The 25,730-nt window shown below is 35.8% G+C and overlaps 1 pseudogene; it reads left to right on the forward strand.

Moving 5' to 3' along the window:
- The first annotated feature begins 15,289 nt into the window (after positions 1 to 15,289).
- On the forward strand, positions 15,290 to 16,884 carry LOC116631417 (annotated as a pseudogene).
- Positions 16,885 to 25,730: the final 8,846 nt, after the last annotated feature.

The raw sequence follows: 25,730 nt of genomic DNA on the forward strand, positions 1-25,730 counted from the left end.
TGGCTAAATGAGTTAACTAATCTGTCTTACTCCAAAATTGTATCAAAGATTTTATTCCATTCATTTCTGAACAACAAGAAACCAATCTTAACATCTAAAGATTTCGTAATGTTAATTGGGAGGAATAGACACATTCTAGAAAATCAGCTATTTAATGATCTTGGCTGTGCTGTTCTCCAATTAGTGCTGGGTCACCAATTAATTCTTTTCCAGGTGCCCAGGCTTCCTGGATACTAGCACTGGGCTGAGTTCTCTTGATCCTTTCACCTAATGCTCCAACTATATTAATGACTTTGACCCTGCTCAGACTTAGACATCAGCTTTCTCAATTTAAAGAAAAACTATCTTTTCCATTTATTTTAAGAATGGGACAAATCATAGTAAACCCATACAGAACTACTTTGTCATTAATTGTTAGTCATGTTCTAACAAAATCACTGGGTACACTGACTTCCTATAACTATCATACTTATATTTACTCTACTGGCATTTTCTACCCCAACCCCTTAGGCCATCTGGGACTTTGTCCTGCAGCTTATTTCCTCCCCTATTTTTTTTTTTTTTTTCATTTTCTCACTCTCAATTTCCTGATTTCTCCATTTTCAAATTACTCAAGCATTCCCTTCATTAATGAGCAAGACCCCATTTCTCAAATCTGCTGTTTCTAAACAAATCTTCTAGCTTTCACAGATACATTTGTTTTCAAGGGAATTTTACAGTTGGCTGCCCTAAGTCTTCATTTTATTACTCACTAATTCATCAACACGGGGTTATCTACTTCATTCCACTGTTATATCATTGATTCTTTCTTCTTTAAAGGTAGTCAATGAATGCAACCTTATTTAAAGACCTCAACCTATTCAGTCTCAACAATGTTTCACATTGCAAATGTCACTACCTTAGCTTCCAGGTATGGATGTATGGATGGATGTATTTCCTTAGGAGATCATGCACTTGGGGGTCAGGTTGATCATGGTTCACATATCGGCTTTGTCCCTTCCTTGCTTACGAATTTCTGAAAAGTCACCTAACCTCTCTTGGCCTCAAATTCTTCATAAATAAAGTGGGGATGAATATATATATATCACTTAGATCAGCTTCTCCACAAATTATTTGCCAATCCCTACTATCTCTTTAACTTTTTAACTGAATGTGATCTGTCTCCTTGATACTCCCATAGATAGGATGACCATATAATTAATTGTACAAATATAGATACATTTTTAATCAAAAGAAGGTGCTATTAACTATTTTGCTAGAACAATATGGGTAAACCAGGACTGTCTCAGGTAAATCATGAGGTATAACTAACCAATTAAAGTATACCCTGTGTTTTTCTTTTACTTTGTTGCTTTTGTTACTTTTGACCTTTCCTGGAATCCCTCTCTGGTTCCTCTGTGATAAATAAATCTTTCAAATTTCTGTTCAACGCTCATCCCCCAGGCACACCATAATTTTCACCTCTAACCAGCCAGCATTTACCTTTCCATGCAAGTACAACCAACATGAAATCCACATGTGTAGCCATGCATTGCCTTTGGATATCACTTGTTATATTTAACTATTATAAATATAATAATTTACACTAAATAGTGTAAATTATCTCTATTAATAGATTGTATTCCAAATTTTTTTCTCTGTAGAATATACATTTTTATGGAAGTAACCTGATCTCATATTTTTTTTTGCATTCTTCATACTTTCTGGCATATAGTTCCTCAATTAGTGGGTATTTATTAAATATTTGTTGATTGAATTATTAATTTATTATTATTATATTTTGGCTATGTTGTGTTGTGGATGAGCTTAATTATATTCTAAAATTATTCTACACTACTATTTTATGGCTTGCCAAGAGACTAACAGTTATTTTCAGAAATATATTTTTTAAGAACAAAAGGGAACACAGTGACTTTCAACCACTACTAATTAATCCTCAACATATCAATATATTAGATTAACATGAACATTTAAAAACACATTAGATTAACATGAACATCCAAAGAAAATTGAAGGAGGAAAATGAATCGACATTAGTCTGGCCACAAATATAGATAGGAACAAGCTAAACTCTTGATGATGAAAGGGAGCAATATGGTCTAATTTTTTATATTTGATGGACAAATTCCCACCCCCCAACCCACCCACCCCTGAGTTCAGTTATTTTTTAGCACTTTCAGAATTAATATCACAATCAGAATACTCATCATGGAGCTAAACAGAAATACAAGAGTTTGAAAGAACTCTCTTCCAAAATGAAAAAAAAGGGACGCCTGGGTGGCTCAGTCGATTAAGCGTCTGCCTTCGGCTCAGGTCATGATCCCAGGGTCCTGGGATCGAGTCCCACATTGGGCTCCTGGCTCAGGAAGGAGCCTGCTTCTCCCTCTGCCCGCCTCTGTCTCTCTCTCTCTGATAAATAAATAAATAAAAATAAAAAATAAAAAAATTAAATTTATTTACATTATTCATTTTTTGTAAGATTTTTGTAAGATTTTCTTTGAAAACTAGAAGTTACAAGAGGCAAAATTGTGATTGCACCTATTCTTCTTTACTCTCGTTAATCTAAAGGAATAATGTCGTTACTGTGCATGATGGTCTGACTCCATTTTGAACATGACTGTTGACAGCTTTAATCCCCATAACTCCATTTCCCCTTCTGCCCCACATCTGTGTGAAATAGGAAAGCCCAGGTTCTCCCTCTATGATGTCTGCAAGAAATTCAACCCAAGCAAGCCCTGGTCTTTATATGAGACCCCTCACCCTAGCCTACAACCCAACTGTAAGAATTCCACGAAACTGGTATCTTTTCTCTCTCTTTGCTCTCTCAAGCCATTTTCAGATCAGCTTGGAAACCTGCTCTGCTCTCCGCAAAATTATGTGAGAAATAAGCCCTTTTATATCCTCTTGGTGCATGTGTGGCACCATCATTTTTGGCATCCGAACCAAATTTGGATAGGGTCTATCTTAGCCCTGCAGGATGATCAGAACACTGTGGTTTAAACTGGGGTAAAAAGTCTATATAAAAAAGAATTTATATACACATATATTCTACTGATGTGAACTATTTACACATAAAATAAAAGAAAGGATATCATGACAAATCTTACAAATTTTAAAGGAAGAGCAGTACGCCAACAAAACAGTTAGTTTAGAAAAAATTAACAAATTGTTTGTAAAAGCGCAACTTACTAAGATAGACACATACTTGACCTAAAGCCTCATTTTTTTAATACTGTATATATGTATATTGTTATTACCAAATATGGTGTCATTGAGGCAACTGTGAGGCAGCTGGACTTTATGCAGCTAAGAGTGTAAGTTACCTGGGAGTAATATGCCCAGCTTATCAACAAGCATGGAATTGGTGAATACAAAAATTCAGTCTTGGTGCTTTGACAATAATTTCATATAAATTGAATAGTATTCAGTATTATTATTTGCAGCTACACAAGAAATCAGGAAAACCATGATATTAGTGATTTTCATACTGTTCAGTATCCTAAGAATATTACCATAGAAAAGAAAATTATTTATTATGTTGTATAAAAGCAAAATAAAATGGGGCCTAAGTATTACAAAGGAAAGAAAGACTGAGTGAGAGAGAGAGATACTGAGAGAGAGAGGGAGAGAAAGAGGCTGGTACTAGAGATTTACCAAGCAATCAATTATAATTTTGAAGCCCTGTTTTGATTGGAATGTATGAGGAGTTTTTAGTGTAAAATGTATATATAAAATATTAAAAGGTCCTCATATTCAATATAACTTTGAAGATAAGTTTTCCATTGCCAGTCAAAAATTAGGCAACCTAGAGGTAGAAAATAGAATTTTGGAATTTCTAATGTAGTATAGATTTAATAGTAACTAAGAGGATAAAAAAAAAAACAGGGTGATTTGAAAATAGTGTATGGTGTGTGTGCCTTAGGACACAGACATGGGGGTCTATATTTAGTTTGTTTTCACAGTGTATCAATGCTTTAGTTATATGGGCAATGACAAAATAAGGATTTTCATAGATATTCTTGAAAGCATACAAATACCAGTATTCATTACAAGGATTGTTGGAACCTCAATGCTTAGTTGAAACTTCCTTCTTGTCAGTTTTTGTCACACAAAGTTTCCATTATATGAATAATGAGCATATAGTGAAGATTTATTTGCCCACTCTATTTTCAGTGTTTTTTGTCTTCCAATACAGAAGGGAAAAGACCTGGGAGAAATGTACTCTGGCTCTTGTAGTCACCAATTGTACTTATTCTGAGAAATCACTTATCCCCACTGACTCTTATTTCATCATCTGGAAAATGAATAAAGATTTGATTAGATGAGCTCTTAAAATCCCTTCCTATTTTTCCAAGCAAAAACAACAAAATTAAACTAGATGTTATTAGAAGCCAAAACTGTTGCACAAAAGATCATTAACTCATTCATGTAATAAATGAGTATTAAGTATATATTATGTGTCATCCAAACTTAACAAATGTAGACCAGAACACTCGATTTCTTCCTCATCATGTAATCCTGCTACTGTTTTCCTCATCTCATCAAACCATAACATCATCCACCCCACTTTCCCACTTGCTCAAGCAAAAAAACCTAGGTAATATTTTTGATTATTCTTTCTTTTCCCCATCACATCCACCTCATCAGTAAATGTTTTCAACTACAATAACATAGAGTGAACCCATCCATTTTTCTCCATCATGTGTTGCCTGGCATTCCAATTGGTTTCCTGTTTTAATGTTTGATATATTCCCATGAAAATCATGATAGCCACAGTCATCTAAAAACATATATCATGTACAATCACTTCCTACTTAAAGTCATTGACTTCACTCTGAACTTGAAATAAATTCTGACTCCTTATCCTGCATACAAAGTCCTTTAGTCCTTTGCCTTTATTTAAACCTTATCCAATAGTACTCTCCTTTTCAGTCATTTTGTTTATGTACACTGACTTTCTATTTATTCAACAGTGCAACTTGTTTTTTTGACCTTATAATCTTTGTTGTCTATGTCTGGAATGTTTTTCTTCCTGATTTTATATTGCCAGTGCTTCATTTAAATGTCACTCTCTGAGGGGCGCCTGACTGGCTCTGTCAGTAGAGCATGCTACTCTTGATATCAGGGTTGTAAGTTGAAGCCCTACGTTGGGTGTAGAGATTACTTAAAAGAAAATCCTGGGATGCTTGGGTGGCTCAGTTGGTTGGGTGTCTGCCTGCCGCTCAGGTCATGATCCTGGGGTCCTGGGATTGAGTCCTGCATGGGGTTCCTTGCTCATCGGGGAGCCTGCTTCTCCCTCTCCCTCTGCCTGCCACTCTCCCTGCCTGTGTTCTCTCTCTCTCTGACAAATAAATAAAATCTTTAAAAAAAAAGTAAAATCTTAAAAAGAAATAAAAATAAAAATAAATGTCACCCTCTGAGAGGCCACTTCTGACCACCAATCCCAAGTAGTCATCCACACACATACTATGTCATTACCCATTTTAATTATTTGCATAACACTTATTTCTATCATATATTTTTCTCTTTATTTAAATGTAAAAGTTTCTTTTGTCTTTCACTGGAATATGAGTTCACACAGAATCGTTCATTTCTATGGCCTTAGATCATGAGACTGTATGAAGAACTGTGCCCATACATTTGCTCTTCTTATGAAGCTTCTTTTTTTCAGCTTTATTGGTGTATAATCAACAAAAAAATTGCAGAATATTTAAAGTGTGCAATGTAATGCTTTGATATACCTGTGCATTATGAATGGATTCCCCCATCAAGTTAATTAACAAATCCAACACTTCACATATTTACCTTTTTTTCATGAGAACATTTAAGTTCTCCTGTCTTAGCGAATTTCAATTTTATAATACAGTGTTATCAACTAGAGACACCATGTTATACATTAGATCCTCAGGTTTTATTTACTTTATAACTGGGAGTTCATCCCCTTTTACCAACAACTCCTTATTTCCCCCACTTCCCAGTCCCTGGCAAACACTTTCCTGCATAAGATTGTTTTCTTAATTTCTCTTTCTGATAGTTCATTGCTGGTGTATAGAAATACAACTGAGTTTTGTATATTGATTTTGTATCCTCCAACTTCACTGAATTTATTAGTTATAATGGGTTTTGATGGAGTCTTTAGTGTTTTCCATATACTTTAGTAATCTCTCTACTTTTAGTCTTTTTAATCTTTGGCTCTTGATATTTAAAGTCAACTTAGAATTGTAAAATGTTCTCTCTAATACACTCCTGCCTGCTGCAATTGAACACCATGGATTTTGGGACAATTGGTTCTACTATAGATTTTCATAACATCGATATGAGTCCAAAACTCAAGAATGAATTATCTCCATCCCAAGGACTTTAGAAAAAACATCCTGACTGTGTGACTATTTTGGAGTAGTATTAGAGAGTATGATACAAAGCAAGGATTAACAACTATGGACCTTACATCAAACCCAGCCCATCAGTTGTTTTTATAAATAAAGTTTAATTGCAACACAGTCATGCATTTATGTATTGTCTGTGACTGTTTCATGCTGTCAAGGCCAAGTTAACGATTTGTCACAAAGAACATATGGCCTGAAGAGTTTAAAATGTTTGCTATCTAATACTTCATAGGAAAACTTTGCTGACCTCTGCTATAAGCTTTGTTTTATAAAAAAAATATAACACCAGTCTACATGATTTACACTGATACAGCATGGTTTCTAAATCCCTCGTTTATTCTGTTCCTTCTCCTTGGTACACATTTTGTAAATTATTTCTTAATATGGCTGCATTATTGTACATAATGCTTTCCACATGCTCAGGGCTGTAAAAATCTACAGTAAAATTTTTACCATATCCTATATGTTTCTACTTTCATCTTTGGGCTCAAGGGAGGTATACCCACAAATCTGTTTTTTGACAATACTGTATCACATGTGTATACTCACATCCCATTAAAGGAGCAGGTCAAAGAAACTTTAGTTCTATAAACTCTGTCTAAAATGCAAACTTAAATTAGATTGATTAAAAAATGTTTACTTGATTAAGTAAATTTTAATTCTAAAGGACAGCTAGATCTGAGTAATTTTGTTTATCTGTCACCTTTGGTGTTCTTTACTCTTACTTTATTTTTAAGCAGACTATCTCTATTTCACAAGAAAATGACCAGCCAAAGCTAAAACTTGAGTAGTCCCAGTCTCAGAAAGAGGAAGACTCTAACTAAATGTTCATAGAAATAACTCCAATTAAATTTTGATTAGTTCTGCTTTGATCATGTGCCTACACCATGTCTTAATCTACTAACATTGATCTCACATCCACATCCAACCTGGTTTGGAGTCACTGGGGACATTGGATTGATAGATTGATAATCTAGTAGATGGAGGAGGTTTGCTCTCAAAAGAAAAAGATGCCTTACAGACTAAAACCTAACAAAGGACCATTGCATTCATTTTACTTCATTGGATACTAATGGACAATACTTTCAAATTATTCCTTAAGCTTTCATTAGCTCAAATTAATATCAATTGGTATACATCACACTAAGGCCTAAGGATCATACTAAAGCAAAAAAAAAAAAAAAAAGAAATGAAAAGAGAAAAGAAAAAAACATGGTTGGAAAGATAAGAAGAAACTAATAGAGATGCATTTCGTTACTGCCATATGCACATTTGTGTTACCAAATCTAAAAAAATTGTTAATTTGTTAGAGTTCAAGTCTATTTAGTCAATGCAAGTAGTGCCTATCATTAACAATAATATGTTCCCAATTTTATTTATTTATTTATTTATTTATTTATTTATTTATGTTAATCACCATACATTACATCATTAGTTTTTGATGTAGTGTTCCATGATTCATTGTTTGCATATAACACCCAGTGCTCCATGCAGAACGTGCCCTCTTTAATACCCATCACCAGGCTAACCCATCCTCCCACCTCCCTCCCCTCTAGAACCCTCAGTTTGTTTTTCAGAGTCCATTGTCTCTCTTGGTTCATCTCCATCTCCGATTTCCCCCCCTCATTCTTCCCCTCCTGCTATCTTCTTCTTTTTTTTTTAACATATAATGTATTATTTGTTTCAGAGGTACAGATCTGTGATTCAACAGTCTTACACAATTCACAGCGCTCACCATAGCACATACCCTCCCCAATTTCTATCACCCAGCCACCCCATCCCTCCCACCCCCCACCACTCCAGCAACCCTCAGTTTGTTTCCTGAGATTAAGAATTCCTCATATCAGTGAGGTCATATGATACACGTCTTTCTCTGATTGACTTATTTCGCTCAGCATAACACCCTCCAGTTCCATCCACGTCATTGCGAATGGCAAGATTTCATTCCTTTTGATGGTTGCATAATATTCCATTGTATATATATACCACATCTTCTTTATCCATTCATCTCTTGATGGACATCTTGACTCTTTCCACAGTTTGGCTATTGTGGACATTGCTGCTATAAACATCGGGGTGCACATACCCTTTGTATCCCTACATTTGTCTCTTTGGGGTAAATACCCAGTAGTGCAATTGCTGGATCATATGGTAACTCTGTTTTCAACTTTTTGAGGAATCTCCATACTGTTTTCCAGAGTGGCTACACCAGCTTGCATTCCCACCAACAGTGTAGGAGGGTTCCCCTTTCTCTACATCCCCGCCAACATCTGTCGTTTCCACCAGTCAGAATGGCTAAAATTAACAAGTCAGGAAACGACAAATATGTACCCAATTTTAAAATTTCAATCTTACATGTTATTTATTCATGAATTTGTTCACTTAATAAATATTTGTTGAGTTCCTACTCTGTGCTTGGCACTTTTCCAGGGGACTTGGAATGTAATATTGAACTATCCCTGCATGGTCCCCAACATGCTGAGGCTTAAGCACAATGTGGACCACAAATCTTAAATAACTTATTATTTGGCCTCAGCTGTGATAAGGACTATAAAGTACATACATTAGTCTTCTCTGATTCCATAGAATATTTTAGTCTTCACTCTTTTATACCAGCCTGCTAAAACTAAAATATTCTATGGAATCAGAGAAGACTTTTTGGAAGAATGAAATTTAAACCTAAGATTTGGTTGAGGAATATGAGTAGCTAGGTAAAAAAGTCTCTGTGTGTCCGTGTGTGTTGGTGATAGATGAAGAGCAAGAAAGAGTTTTCCAGTGTTAAACTCAGTAGGGAGACCTGAAGAGGGTGAGGATATATGACACCATAGTAAGGTGGTAAGATATATGCAGGACCATATGGGTCTTTTAAAGGCTTTTTTACTTTATCCTAAGAACAATGGAAAGCCATTGAACTGCTTGCAGCAGAGGAGTGACATAGGGAGATTTGTGGTTTTAAAAGATCACTATGTTTGTGTATGGGGAATGCTTTAGGAGACTCGGTAGAAGGTTATCAAAACAGTCTTTTAGAGAGGACTGCTTATAATGTGGAGGTGGCAGTCATTAGTCATTGTCTGAGACACACAAATAACTGGCCTGAGACCATTTTTGAAAGTAGAATCAATAGGTCTTAATGATTGTCTGCTTTTATGTGCACATATAAATATGACTCACTCCTTTAATCTAATGTTAATCATCATGAAGATATGTTTTTAAACAAAAGTAACTGATATGTTACTTAAATTGCATTAGGAACCTAATTAGTTGCTATGACCTGAATTTTTTAATGGACAAGAAGTTAACTAAAGCTTTTCAAAATAATTTTTCCTCTTTGGGAACAATAATTTATTTTCTGACTTTTTTTTTTTTTTAAGATTTTATTTATTTGCGAGAGAGACAATGAGAGACAGAGAGCATGAGAGGGAGGAGGGTCAGAGGGAGAAGCAGACTCCCTGCTGAGCAGGGAGCCTGATGTGGGACTCGATCCCGGGACTCCAGGATCATGACCTGAGCCAAAGGCAGTCGCTTAACCAACTGAGCCACCCAGGCGCCCCTATTTTCTGACTTTGATAAATATAATATTTCATAGCCAAGAAACTATAAAATATCTTCAAAATGTGCCAATGACATTTCTGTCTCACTGGCCTTTTGGAAATCCAAGGAAAAAGAAAGTTGCCCAGAGTAAAGGAACAAAAAAGTTTTAAGAAGGAGAAAGACAGTTGAGAAAAATAAAGAGCAGAACAAGGACACCCAGAGGGAACATACAGTCTACCCACTTTTCGGTCTTACCTAAATTTGAAATATCCAAGGAGACAACTCTAGATACAGGAGAAACAGGTATCCAAGCATTCCCGACTCTTAAGTTTGCATTGACCTCTTTTAAATGCTCCACAGTTTACACTTACTCTTCTGTAACTGAAATTGTCTGACTACACAGCAGCCTGCCCATGAGCAGTGACCTCCCCAAGTCTTGTTCTTTTTCTCTTTCTGTGTCAGGACATAATAATAATAGCATATTGAGAACTTTTACATGTTCTTATATATGAGAACACGGCAAGCTTTGTTTCATGTGATTTACTTGTCTTAACTCATTTAATCTTTACAACAAATCCTTGAAGTGGTTCCATTGCCACCACTTTACTGATGAAAGGATTGTGACACAACAAGGTCACACTCTTCCCCCAAGGTCACTGAGTTAGTAAATGGCAGAGATGGGATCTGAGCATACATGGTTTAGCTTCAGCTCGAGCCCTTGATCGCTTGTTTTACTAACCCTAACATAGCAGACACGTAGCAATAGCTACAATCCATGGGGCATCCTCTTGCCAGGCACTGGTGGCTCAAAAAATGTAACTTGAATCCTGCAAACAATCTAAGCAACGCTTTTAAGGTAGGCATTATTATTCCCATTTTCAGAAAAGGAATTGATGGCTCAGAAAGCTTAATCCTTTTGACACAGGTCATATAACTAGTAGAAAACAGAGTCAAATTCCATAGTCAGATACGTCTGGATACAAAAACTATTCCATTTTAACATCAAGAAAACTCAGATCCTAGTTTTAGTTTTATCACTGACAGTATGACTGTGAACATCATTTAATCTCCTCAGCTTCAGTTCACTTGACTGTAAAATAAAAGTGATTCTCAAACTTGAGTAGTCTCAGAATATCCTTGGGGTGTATGTTATAAATGCAGATTTCCTAGTCAATCCTAAATAGCTTGATCAAGTAGATAAGGGTGAGGGTCAAATCATAAGCATTTGAACAAACTGATTCAAGTGAGTGTAGACCATACTTGTGCAGAAGTAGCTGACCTCACCTTGAAACAGTCATTAACCAAATGCTGCTTTTGCTTTGCTCTGTTACGACTTTGCCTGAGACTCGACCATCCTCTCCATCGTTCTCTCCAGATAGCACCTTGGACCCCCTGGAAACTTAAAACATTTGAGAATAATTGATTTAGTGGTGCCTGGGTGGCTCAGTCTGTTAAGCGTCTGACTCTTAATTTTGGCTCAGATCATTTTCTCAGGGTTGTGAGATTGAGCCCCATGTTGGGCTCCACACCCAGCTCGGGATTCACTCTCTCCCTCGGCCCCTCCACACAACCCCTGCTGCTCTCTCTCTCTGTCTCTAAAAAAAAAAAAAAGAAGAAGAATTGATTTAGTGTGTCAACTACACTCAAATTAAAAAAAAAAGAAATTTAAAAAGAGAGACACCAGAGAGCTTACTTTCCCTCTCTACCATGTAAGTGCACAGCAAGAAGGTAACCATCTAGAAACCAGGAAGAGAGCCCTCACCAGTAACTGCCCATGCTGGCTGCTGATCTCAGACTCCCAGTCTCCAGAAGTATGAGAAAATAAATTTCTATTTTTTTTTTTTAAAGCTTTTATCTATTTATTTGACAGACAGAGACACAGCAAGAGAGGGAACACAAGCAGGGGGAGAGGGAGAGGGAGAAGTAGGCTCCCCGCAGAGCAGGGAGCCAGATACGGGGCTCAATCCCGGGACCCTGGGACCATGACCTGAACTGAAGGCAGATGCTTAACGACTGAGCCACCCAGGCGCTCCTCTGTTTGTTTGTTTGTTTGTTTTAAGATTTTATTTATTTAGTTGAGAGAGAGAGTGTGTGTGAGAGAGCACAAGGACGGCATGAGGGGCAGAGGTAGAAGCAGACTCTCCACTGAGCAGGGAGCCTGTTGCAGGACTTGGTCCCAGGACTCCGGGTTCATGACCTGAGCTGAAGGCAGATGCTTAACCGACTGAGCCACCCAGGTGCCCCAAATTTCTATTGTTTAAGCCAAAAAGAAAAATCTATATAATTGTGTAACCTATTGGATTCAGAGAGCCCAGTTCACCACTTATTTCCAGCATTTATTATAGTGCTTAATAGTAGATATTAAATATTTGCTTAATGAGTGAATCATATTCATCATATTTTACTCTATAATATTTTTAAGATGTAAAAATTTAAAGGAAACAATCTGATAGTAAATACTAATATATGTATGTCATCTCTGTAAGCAGAGAATTTGTATACCATACCAATGGCTTTATTTAATATACTTTCTTGAGGCTACCACCTCGTCTGGATTCTATTCACATGACATCAGAATTACTGCCACAGTGAGTCTTCCTCCCTGGAGTCACTCCTTTAGAATACAGTCTGGATGTTTTTTTCATAGTACAGCCTTTTAAAATATTATTTCATCAACACATTTGTAATGATCAAAATCCTTAAATTGCTCTCTGGTTTCTCCTATATTAGGTGTAAACTTCTCTCTCTTATTTTTGGACTTCCTGTGCATTTAATTAAAAATAATTTCTTTGTCTTTATAATTCCCTAGTGCCCAAAGCATATCTCGCATTTCAACCAGGATCGTCTGCTCACTATTTTGGGAACACACACACGCAAGGCTGTTCCTTTGATTTGGCCTTTCCCCTTTGCACTTTCACTTTGCCACATTCTTTTTGTTCTTCAAAGTCTGGCTCAGATTTCATCTTTTTGAAGACAATTTGACTGATTCTGATATTAAACCATATTTTGTTTCATGTTATTCTTTCTTCCTGACCTAACTGTAACCTTCCTAAAGAGAGAATCCGTATGTACTCCAGAATGATATTTTTCAATCTGCTGGTCCTGGGTCTTGATCAACATTTGTTAATGATTTATAATAGAATAACTGAATGGAGTAGAGAAGAAAGCAAAGACAACATCAGAATGTTTCGCTATATAAACCTAAGGTTTTTTTTATGAAACTTTTCTTTTTTTTGAATTGTGTGCATGAATGCTGGTTCACAATACAAATGCATTTCTAAACTGTGGATCTTAGTTCAAAAAGTTTGAAAGCTACTGTTCTATAGAACCAAACACAGCATTGATCACATTATAAAAATTTAGTAGGTACCTGCCATTTGATTGGTTGAAATGACTCTGAATTAATATATACAACCAATGGTAGGAAAGTAGGCCTGGTGTTGCAAAAAATAATCATATTGGTGCTAAAGCAGTATACTAAAATATGATTTATTTAATCACTTAACAATTGCAAAGGAGGATTTAGTTTACAAATATATTATGACTTACTCGGTATTACTTAAACTTTCCATTATTCTGGTTTTTAAATTTAATCTCCTCTCTAATGGAAAATCAACTCCCAGTTGTGTATTTGACAAGAACAGGAAGACTAATGGGCTTGTGTTATTTTTTTTTAAGCACTGAGTAAGAAACGGATTTAAAAGTTGACCTAATATGCTTTAGTTTAATGAGTTTTAGACTTAAGAGCTTTATTTCACTTCACCATAAACACCTGAATTCTAAATCTAATACTTCTCTCCATGGGATTTTCTATAATCTAGGAAGAAAAATAAAGGTTTTGAGCTTTTAGAATTGGTATAGAAGTGCCTAATTTCAGAACTAAGTCACCAGTGCAGGCTGCATTACATGGAATCAGTTTATAATGAAATCTATATCAAGGCTATGTTCCACTGGTTTATATTTCAGCAGCGACCTTTTTTTTTTTTTTTTTTTTAAAGATTTTATTTATTTATTTGACAGACACAGCGAGAGAGGGAACACAAGCAGGGGGAGTGGGAGAGGGAGAAGCAGGCTTCCTGCAGAGCGGGGAGCCTGATGCGGGGCTCGATCCCAGGACCCTGGGATCATGACCTGAGCCGAAGGCAGACGCTTAACGACTGAGCCACCCAGGCGCCCATACTTCAGCAGCGACCTTTGAGAGAAGCAGAAAAGATGACAAGAGGATAAAGGCAGGTCTTTATTAACTAATATTTGATGATAAATGGCAAAGTATGGAGCAGTAGCAGTCAATGGCAAGCTTCTCTGAAACACCACATGTGAATGAATTATAACGATGGCAAAATCCTGTCACGTTTTCCTATCCAATGTCTTCTTCAGCAGTTTTTAAGTGATACTATTTACTGATCATCTTTCTGCCTAATGTCAAAGTTTTGTTTTTCTCTTTTTTTTTTTTTTTTAAAGAGAGAAAAAAGAGGGCTTTTGCTTGGTTGGTTTTCTTCTCTTTTGCTTTACAAAGTGAAAAAGGAAGTCAAGGCGACACAGAGCAAACAAAAATTGCAAATACAGCAGACATGCATTTTTTTGAGAGCAATAATAACGTGTAAAATAAGGATGGTATTAAAGCCTAGTAAATCAGGGCAGAGAGGACGTAAGAGGAAGCAGGGGTGGTGACGGCATCCCCAGCCGGCACGAGGGCTTTAGATAACCAGGCATGACCACACACGGAGAAGAAAAAACATACACGAATCACAGATCATATTTCACTTGGGAATCTGAGAGTCATAAAGCCTTTGCATTTTAAAGCTGGAAGGGACTTAGTTCAACACTCTCATTTCACAGAAGAGGAAATTGAATCATGTTCTGCTAAGCTATACAGTATGTATTCCATGTTTGTAAAAATTGCAAGCAGCTTTTCAGAACCAGCCTTACACACTGGATAAAATATATATTTGTCTCCCTCCCCACATCCCTTTCCACTGTTTCCCTGCAAACTCTCTTTATCCTTTTTCCCCTCTTACTTTCTACTATTATTTCTTTTTATTTTTATTTATTTATACCCTAAGTGTCTTCAAATTTTCAAGTGGAGGGCTGGGCATGGGAAATATGTGATCCTCACCTCTAGAAAGTTCATGATCTGATGGGTGAGAGAGATGATACAGAAGACAATAACACTACAGGAATGTAAGTTAAATAAAGGGGGATTAGTGTGTGAGTCTATAATTTTCTATTAAAATGACAACTCAGCCATTCTCTAGATACATGGAGAATGTGATGATTAAGCTGAATTTTAAAGTATTGGTAAGAGTTAGATTTTTCTAAAGAATATACAGTGAAATAGTGTTTTGTTTATATTAGCATGTGTATAAGCAGAGATGGAGGAAGAGGAGAGACTGTTATGTAGGTAGTGGTTTAGCTATAATACTCTGGGTAAAGTCTATCTTATTAAAGAGATTTGTTTTTCTACCTATATTTACTCCCTAAGTGATCCCATTCTGCCTCATGATTTTAAATACCATCTACTATTTTTTCACAATGGGTTTGCTGCTACAACACAGGTGTCGTGCAAACCACCGCTAAACCTAAACCAAAAGGGGGAAAGGAAAAGCCTCATATCAACATTGTCACCATTGGACACATAGATTTGGGCAAGTCTACCACTACTGGTCATCTGATCTACACATGTGGTGGGATCGACAAGAAAACTATCGAAAAATTTGAGAAGGAGACTGCTAGATGGGAAGGGGCTCCTTCAAGTGTAGCTGGGTCTTGGATTAACTGAAAGTTGAACGTGAACAAGGTATCACCGTTGATATCTCTCTGCGGAAATTTGAGACTGAGTGTCATGGGACCATTACTGATGCCCCAGGACACAGAGACTTTATCAAAAACATGATTACAGGCACATCTCAGGCTGACCGTGCTGTCTTGATTGTTGCTGCTGGGGTTGGTGAACTTGAAGCAGGTAGCTAAGAACAGGCAGAACTGTGAGCATGCCCTTCTGGCTTACACACTGGGTGTGAAACAACTAATTGTCGGTGTTAACAAAATGGATTCCACTGAGTCATCCTATAGCCAGAAGAGATGCAAGGAAATCATTAAGGAAGGCAACACCTACATTAGGAAAATTGAATACAACCCTGACACAATAGCATTTGTGCCAATTTTTGGTTGGAACGGTGACAACATGCTGGAGCCAAGTGCTAACATGTCTTGGTTCAAGGGATGGGAAGTCACCCATAAAGATGGGAATGCCAGTGGAACCACATGTTTGGAGCTCTGGACTGCATTCTGCCACCAACTCGTCCAACTGACAAGCCCTTGCGTATGTCTCTCCAGGACGTCTACAAATTTGGTGGTATTGGTACTGTCCCTATGGCCCAGGTGGAGATTGGTGTTCTTAAATCTGTCATGGTGGTCTCCTTTGCTTTAGTCAATGTCACAACTGAAGTAAAATCTGTTGAAATGCACCATGAAGCTTTGAGTGAGGCTTTTGCTGGGGACAATGTGGACTTCAATGTCAAGAACATATCTGTCAAAGATGTTCGCCCTGGCAATGTGACTGGTGACAGCAAAAATGACCCATCCATGGAAGCAGCTGGCTTCAGGGCTCATGTGATTATCCTGAACCATCCAGGCCAAATCAGTGCTGGATATGCACCTGTGCTGGATTGTCACCCCGCTCACATTGCTTGCAAGTTTTCTGAGTTGAAGGAGAAGATTGATCATCATTCTGGAGAAAAGCTGGAAGATGGCCCCAAGTTCTTAAAATCTGATGATACCGCTATTGTTGATATGGTGTGTTGAGAACTTCTCTGACTATCCTCCTCTGGGCTGTTTTGCTGTTCGTGACATGAGACAGACGGTTGCTGTGGGTGTCACCAAAGCAGTGGACCAGAAGGCAGCTGGAGCTGGCAAGGTCACCAATCCACCCAGAAAGCTCAGAAAGCTAAATGAATATTATTCCTAATACCCGCCACCCCAGTGTTAATCAGCGGTGGGAGAATGTCTCAGAACTGTTTGTATCAATTGGGCATTTAAGTTTAATAGTAAAAGGCTGGTTAATGGTAACAATGCATCGTAAAACCTTCAGAAGGAAAAGAGAATGTTTTGTGGACCATTTGTTTTGTGTGTGTGGCGGGGGCGGGGGGGCAGTTTTAAGTTATTAGCTTTTAAAATCAGTACTTTTTAATGGAAACAACTTGACCAAAAATCTCACAGAATTTTGAGACCCATTAAAACAAAAGCTTATTGAGAAAAAAATAATAAAATAAACGAATAAATAAATAAATGCCATCTACTTGCTGATGACACCCCAATCTATTTTTTAGCCTGTACTTCATACTCGTGTATATCCAACTGCTTACTCTACATCTCCCTTCTGAAGTCTAACAGGCATTTTTAATACAAATTATCTAAAAATAAGATCTGTGATTCACTTCCAAACCCTTAATTACTGCAAATTCCCCACCTAATTGCTGAGGTAAAAACCTTAGAGTCAGCTTACCTTCCTTTCTCCTTCAACCCAGGTATTCTAACTATATCTTTTCAAAGAATCTCACTTGGTTTTTATTATCACTAATGTAACTATTATAGTCCAAGCCTCCTGGATATGATATAGCTTTCTAATAGGTTTCTTTGTGTCTACTCTCCTCCTTTCCAATCTATTCTCATTATAGCAGCCAGATAGATCCCATTTAAAAATGGGTTTCCATGTCATTCCTTTGTTTTAAAATCTTCTCATATCATCTAAAGTAAAAGCCACAGTTCTTACTGCAACCACATGGCCCTCTGTGATCTGACCATTTGTTATTTCTGTACTCTAATCACCAACTCCTCACCTCTGTCTCACTCACCTCTAGTCATATGGCCTGACTAGACACAGCAGGCACACTCATGCCACAGGATCTTTGCTCTTGGCATTCTCTTTACTAGGAATCTTCTGCCCCAGATATTCACAAAGCTCCCTCTCTTGCTTCCTTCAAGCCACAACTCAAATGTCACATTCTCATGAGATTTCACTATCCATCTTACCTAAAATATACTGTACATGTGTATCTTAGTTTTGCTTTTCATGTTTCGTGTTTGTTTTTGGTTTTGATTTTGGTTTTTTTGGTTGTTGTTGATGTGTTGTTACGATCGGTTTTCACAAGTTGGTACAAACCAGCTCCAACACGCCCCTCCTCATGGATATCTGTAATATGAATGGGAAAAAACTTCTCCTGCCCAAAGGCACTTTCTCATCATTGGAAATTCCATTATTGGAAGTGCCTTAGGATAAACATAGGCTTTCCATCTCTCTCTAAATGCTGACCTCTTGGGAAAAGAAACACATCAAGTTAAATGAATTATTAATACATTAGCATAAGATTATTAGTTGCATATTTTGCTTCCATGTTAACTTTCTCTTAAAGTGACTAAAAAGTGGGGTTTTGCAGGTGGGGAAGACAAGGATAAACCTGAAAAATGTAACAATACCTGGGTGAAAGAGACTGGTCTGCTAGAGGAATAAGGAAGGGATATAGTAATGGATAAAGAAAGAGTATGGTTGACATGCTGTGTATGGCCATTTGACTTCGTGAGTCTACAACAGCAAGAAAAGTATGACAGCCGGAGACTGAAGTGATGGAAAAGAACTTGCTTAGTTCTCAGGGTAAAAATTCCAATTTAAATACAGGCATTCAACTCATGAAGTTTAAGTTGTGTATCAGTAAACTGTAATCAGACTTACCTCATAGGTTTTTGTACTGAAAATGTATTAAAAATCTCAATTAAATAATATTTTTAAACATCTAGCTTCATATATGGCCAACAGTAACTAAGTAGTACCAGCTTTCAGGGTACATTGAGAATTCAGCTATTCGTTAATGATTCATATTGATCCATTGCATTACAACCATTGGAGATTCCAGATTACATACAGTTTATATTTTTAAACATAAAGTAAAATGGATGCTCCACAATATGGCAATTTGGTATTACATAATTGCTAAAGGACATAAAATCACTAAACATCGGTTTAAAATAATTAACGTCTTATACAAATGTAGAACTGTGTTCTCAGAAGCGGGAGGGTGTTTTATTTTTCTATGACTCTCTGAAAATAGATGCCAGAAAAAGTCAGTATGTGATGGATACAAATAATTTCATTTCCATTTAGAAAATACATCACCCTTAATCTAAAATGGCACACAAAACAGATGGACAAAGTCTACTACAGATGACAGATACCATTCAAGAAATAATGTTTAAATGGGTGTGTAGATGTTTATTTCTTTTATAATCTTTTTCGCTCCAGAAATTAACCGTAGCAATAAAAGTGAAACTCTTACGGGGCGCATGGGTGGCTCAGTCAGTTAGGCATCTGACTCTTGGTTTCAGCTCAGGTCATGATCTCATGGGTGGTGGGATCAAGCCCCATGTCAGACTCCGTGCTCAGTGGGGAATCTGCTTGAAGATTCTCGCCCTCTGCCCCTCCCCCCACTTGTGTGTGAACGCATTCACTCTAAGATAATAAACCTTTAAAAAAATTTTTTTAAGTGAAGCTCTTAAACATTTCTGGACTTTTAGTCTGTTGTTTGGGAAAAAACCGGTGGGCATTGTGAATTTCACATTTTATGTAAATTTCACATTTTATAGCAAAGAAAAACAAGAAATCATTAATATTTGATATAAAGAAGTCAAAAACAGCTGATAGGAAGCAAAAAAGTAGAAAGACAAGTGATGGGAGAGTTTGATCCAAATGAGTGAGCAATTATTAAAGGAGTCTTGCTTGAGCAAGAAAGAATCAGCATTGTAGGGGGCATTAGTTGAACTAAGGAATCAGGACTGATTAAGAACAGCTGGTGGAGGGAGGGGCTGAGGACTACATAATCACCCTATGTGAATTCAATATAATTGACTCAGATTATCCCAGTAGCCTCAACTACTTTCTAGCTCCACAAAGCAGCTATTTCTTTTAGAAATAGAATTAACTCTTTCTGTCATTAATTTCTTTGATGTCCTACAGAATTATCTTGCAGTAGCTCACAGATGTCTTTGCCAGAAAATATCCAGCTCCATTATGAAATGCTAGTACAAGAAACAGTACAACTCAAAACAACTTGGAAACAAAAGCAGACATTTCATCTTCCCCCTTTTCCCCAAGAAAATGCCAGAAATTTTCCCCAAGAAAAATACCAGAAATATGATATTTCATCTTTGTAATACATTTTGTATTATTTCATATTTCATATTTACAATGCATTTTGTTTCTAAGAACTGTAAATCATTTTTCAGTGAGAATTTCACATTCCTATCCAACCTCCAGAGGGAATAGGTAACTTTCTTTTTTTTTTTGGTACTGTACTTAAGGCATCACTGAAACCTAAAAAAATCTGAATTTAACTTGTGAGGATTTTGTAGTTTAGTACCTCGGCAGAGCATACATACATGTATATTTACTCGCAAAAAGACAAATGAACAGTGTGAATACCCACAGAGCATTTCTAAAGGACCTATGCCAGCAAGAACATGTTAGCAACACAACAAATAATAATTAGAAATTAAAGAATACTTGAAAAAAAATTTGAAACAAGTCTATATTTACAAATATAGCAGAAAAGAGAGCCCACACCAAACAGCTATCTTCAGCATGGAAAAATGTATTCACAATTGAATAATGCTTGTTATAAAAAATTGTACTATAAAAATTTTTAAAGTGCTTTAGAAATAAAAGAAAATGACAGATTCATTTCCATTGAATATATTTATTTCAGATTTAGACTCACCTTTTACATAAAGGATTTTGTACTTGCTTTAATCATTAGAGATATTACAGAACAAGATAATAATAAAAAAATGCTGTATGACTTGAGCAAAAACCAGATATTACTAGGTCCCCGTAATGAACTAATTACTGTAGTTGAACTGTTTCGGCTGCTATACTTCCCTAAGAAATTCATGTTCATGTCATAGGATTTATAACTTTCAATCATGAGGACGTAACACAAGTCTTCACATCTACTCATATTCCGTTAGCGTGCTTTAGCACCTTGTAGAGTATTTGTGTATTTTGGCTCTTACCATTTTCTTGGCACATACAGAAACAAGCCTTATTGGGTCATAGATAAGACAGTCTTTCACTGGTGGCAAACTGAGGGTATTTTAGAGAAATACTTCTCAAACTTGACGAAGAATACAAATGGCCCGGAGCTTTGTTAAAGTGTAAATTATGAGCTAGGGGCTTAAGGGTAGAGCTGAGATGCTGCATGACTAGGCTGTGTCCAGGTACATAATGTTGGTACTACTGTTCCTTTGCTAACCCTGTATAGCAAGGCTTTGGAACTCGGTTGCTGTTGACCTTACCTCATCATTAAAAATGTTTAGTTATGGGTTAGCCCGGTGATGGGTATTAAGGAGGGCACGTACTGCATGGAGCACTGGGTGTTATACGCAAACACTGAGTCATGGAACACTACATCAAAAGCTAAAGATGACTAACATAACATAATAAAAAAAAATGTTTAGTTGAATACATGAAATTGAACATTGCTTCTCCTTAAGACAATGCTCTGATACCTATGTCAGAAGCAGAGCTAATATGTATATAGAGCTGTGACCAAAAAACTGCTTTTCTGCAATTCTACTTCTAGATACGTTATTGCTATTCTTCCTTGAAGCTAGAGAACACCTTAACAAGAGTGAACCCATAACAGAAAGTGACATTAATAAAGTTAAGCATGCAGCCTCCACATTACAGACTATTAGCTTAGTCTTTTGATGCCAGTCTCTATCACCTTCTCAAAGCATCTGTGGCAAACGAGAGTTGGTTCTAAACTTCAACTGTCATTGCATAATATAATGCCAACCTGGGCATTTTAGCAGCAAATTTCAGGTTTATATTTACAAAACATTATTAAAATTAAATCTACTAATATTTTGGTTCAGGTCGGCACATGCATTCCTCAGGCCCACTACATGTATTATACCTTGGGACTCTGAAAAGTCATATTCCATTGTATTAATTTATACAGTTGTAAAAAATTCATGATGTTTACAAACTGTTCTGGTAATCAATTTAGTATATTTTGCATCCTTTCCATGGTTACATATAAAATATTGGTGACTGCATGTTTCCTGCAATAATATTTCCCTGCAGTGGTATTTGCTAATGGATCAGATAATGTATTATCCCCACTGACAGGATCAACAATACCATTAAAATGGCTTCAGATACTAAAGAAAAAAAAAAAAAATATATATATATATATACTCAGAAAAATATGGATTATGGAGTAGTGCAGAAAGCAAATTATATGAACTCACATACTGATTGTAATTGTTAGCCCTTCCAACAATTCAACCATCATCTTCATATTCAGGAAAGTACAAAAATAGCAAAGGTAAACTTCCATGCAAATTAGTCCTCTTTCTCTCCTGTCCTCGATTTGTCTTTTACTTTGCATTTGAAGCCCTAAGCAAAGCAACACCCTTAGATGTACTAAGATTTTTTTTTTAACACGGAATAGAAGAGGACAATTGTAACAAAATGCAGGAAGACACAATGCCTTAAATTAAATGACCCTGAAAACCAAAGGCACTGTCTAGAGAGGTCAAAGTCATTGTTTATAAAGACTTCATTTACCTATCACCAGGAAAAAGATGATCTCTCCGACGGCTGACTAGGACTGAACACATCTCTGATCTCAGATAACAGACCCGAGGCACTCATGGTGAATGTTCCAGATGGAAAGACAGTGGAGGTTTGTGGAAGAATATAATAAATATAACAAAAGCTTGCAAATGCTGTTTTATCAGGCAGAAATGATGGAAGTAAGTTATTGACTATGGTAAATAGTACAACAACAAAAATAGTATACTATGAATCAAGGAATTAAATCAAAATGAAAAAAGAAACAGGTCAAAGAATGTTTCCTAAGGTTAGCAAAAAAAAAAGAAAGTTTTGTTTTTTCAAGTGAGGGCATCAGAAATTTATACACACAAATAATATATAGCCATTATGTAACTATATATTTATATGTATATTATTTTAAATATATGGAATGATACAAACCACGTATATACAATTTAGAGTTTAGTACCACTAAAAAAGCTCAATTCAAATAATAGAAGCATCAATATTATAATACAAGAGAATTAGTCAGACTTTTTACTATGCTCCTGAAAACAGATTTATTTTCACCACAGGCTATGGTCTGTTTAGAATTTTGACAGTTTCTATATCCCTGTCATAAAAGTTGGTCAAGATGTGCCAGAAAGGTAGATACTTTAGTGGTAGAAAAACAACCAAAACTTAATATTTAATGTTGTCCCATCTAACCTAAACTTTTTTTCAGTGAGATAAAAAAAATTAGCCTTAGATCCAGCAAGGAGCAATACAAAGCCCAGTATTTATTTAAAATAGAAGTTCATTTTAATGTTGAATTAACAATATTTTATGCTGAGTTGAGTTGAATGTGGAGAATCTCTTTGTGCTGCATGTTCCTTAATTTTAATTGCCCAATTAGCTGGGACTGCCTTGTTCATGCTGAACAGGAGCAAGCCAGATCACTCTAGCAAGCAGCACAAAGGTTAGGTCTGGCAGTTTACTCATGTGTAACTAGAAAGCAAATTACCCCACATTCCTCATAAGCTATATCATAGGAGAACCAATATCGAAAAATCTAAAAATAATGAATATAAAATGTTGATGTTAAGACTGCATTACTACTTTACTCATTATTTTGCATTATTTTCTCAAAGAACATTATAAAATAATACATTTCATCATTGTAGCCCACCTTGATTAAACAGAAGAAGCCTTTTTTTTTTTAAAGAAAGATTTGTGAAAATTACTACCACCTTGGAAAATACGGCCAACCAAAAAGTATTTGACTATTTCTGCCAAAATAAAGAAGATATCTTAAAGTCAAAGATGGATATGTGTGTTGGGCAAAATAAATAGATAACAACTCAATTTATAAGATACTGACTTTTTAATTTTTCTGTTTCTATTATTTTTCATGAAATTTGTTAGTAGTAAAAACAAAAATAATTCCTAAAAATGTGACTTCATAGCAATTTTAAGTATTCATTTAGACATTTTCCTGGTAATTAAAAAAATACATAGTAAATATTTATTATTTAAGAAGTGATGGCAAATGTTTAAACAATACAGTTTCAAATATAAAAGTAATATAGAGTAGATTTGTATCATGGTTAGAAATAAATCATAAAGTCCTGAATTATAATACATTATTTAATAAATCAATATCAAGGCTCTGCAAAGAAAAACAACAATAAAATACATACTCCACAATGCATACAATAGAAATTATTAAAAATTAAAGGTATCAGGAGCATGTTAGCAAAAATAAAACAGCCAATAAAAAAAAAAAAAAAAGCCTTGAGATAGCCCAGGTGTTGGAGTTAGCAGATATTAGCTATTATAAGTTTATTTAATGACTCAAAAGAAAATGTGATCTTAATGTTTTAACATATAAGGAATCTCAAAAAAATAGGAATAAAAATAATAAAAGAAGAAAATAGAAATTTTAGAACTCAAGAGTACAATCTGAAATGATATACTCACTGCGTGTACGTAAGAGAAGATTGAAGACGATAGAAAAAAGTTTTAGTGATCTCAGAGAGAAATCCATATTAATTATCCAGTCAGAAGAATGGAGTGAAAACAGTTAAAATCAAGAGAACAGAGGGGCACCTGGCTGGCTCAGTTGGTAAAGCATGTGGCTTTTGATCTTTAGGCCGTGAGTTCAAGCCCCACTTGGGGCACAGAGTTTATAAAAATGAATACTAATAATAATAAAAAAAAAGAATAGGAACTCAAGGACAAGGAGTCTAACATATGTGTATTTTGGAAAGTACCAGAAGAGGAAAGAGAGCTAATGTGGCAGAAAAAATATTTGATGAAGTAATGATTAGAAATTTTCTAAAAGTTTTGAGAGAAACAACCACTTATATAGATCCAGAAAACTCAATGAAACTAAAGCAGATTAAATACAAAGCAAAGTATATTAAGTAACGTCATAGTTGAAATATTGAAAATAAAAAATAAAGAGAAGACCTTAATTATATACAGGGAAAATGACATATACAGGGAACAATAATACCAATTAAGGCCAACTTTTTGTCAGAAACAATAAAGGTCAGACAAATAATAGCATTTAAATGCTGAAAAACAAAAGTCCACTCAGAAATCTATATACTGTATAAGTATACATCAAAAAGAAAGGAAAATGACCATTTTTAGATAAAGAAAAGAGAATTCATTGCCAGAAACCTGCACTGCAAGAGATACTAGAGAAAGTCCTCAGTCTGAGGGAAATGATACCAAATGGAAAGTCTGATATACCTAAGGAAGAGATGAAGAAAAAAAAGAAAAGGAAATGTGAATAAATATTAAAGATTAGTTTTTTTCCTTTTATAATTTCCTTAAATGACAAAGTTTTAAAACAAAAATATCATTGTAAGATGGTTATCTTGTGTCTAAGAAGGTTTTGACATTTTTGGTGTGATATATAAAGACTCAAAATGGGTATTGGTATAATACTAACTCTGTTTAGACTCTGATCAACACATGTTGCCTGTTTTAATTCCTGGAGCGATCCCTAAAAAGTATTAAAATGCAACGTTGGCAAAACTCTGTGGCCAGGTTGTTATTTGGCAGTTATTTAACCCAGTCTTTAAGGTTACATAATGTGTGTGTATTCTTCTTATTTAAAGATAGATAATTGATTGGTAGACAACTGAGGGTGATACATGATAGGCAGATGGATACTAACACACAGTTGAGGTGGAGTGAGCAAGAGCTTGAAC

Source organism: Phoca vitulina, unplaced genomic scaffold (genome assembly GCF_004348235.1).
Source record: "Phoca vitulina isolate PV1807 unplaced genomic scaffold, GSC_HSeal_1.0 scaffold5, whole genome shotgun sequence".
Taxonomy (NCBI): Eukaryota; Metazoa; Chordata; class Mammalia; order Carnivora; family Phocidae; genus Phoca; species Phoca vitulina.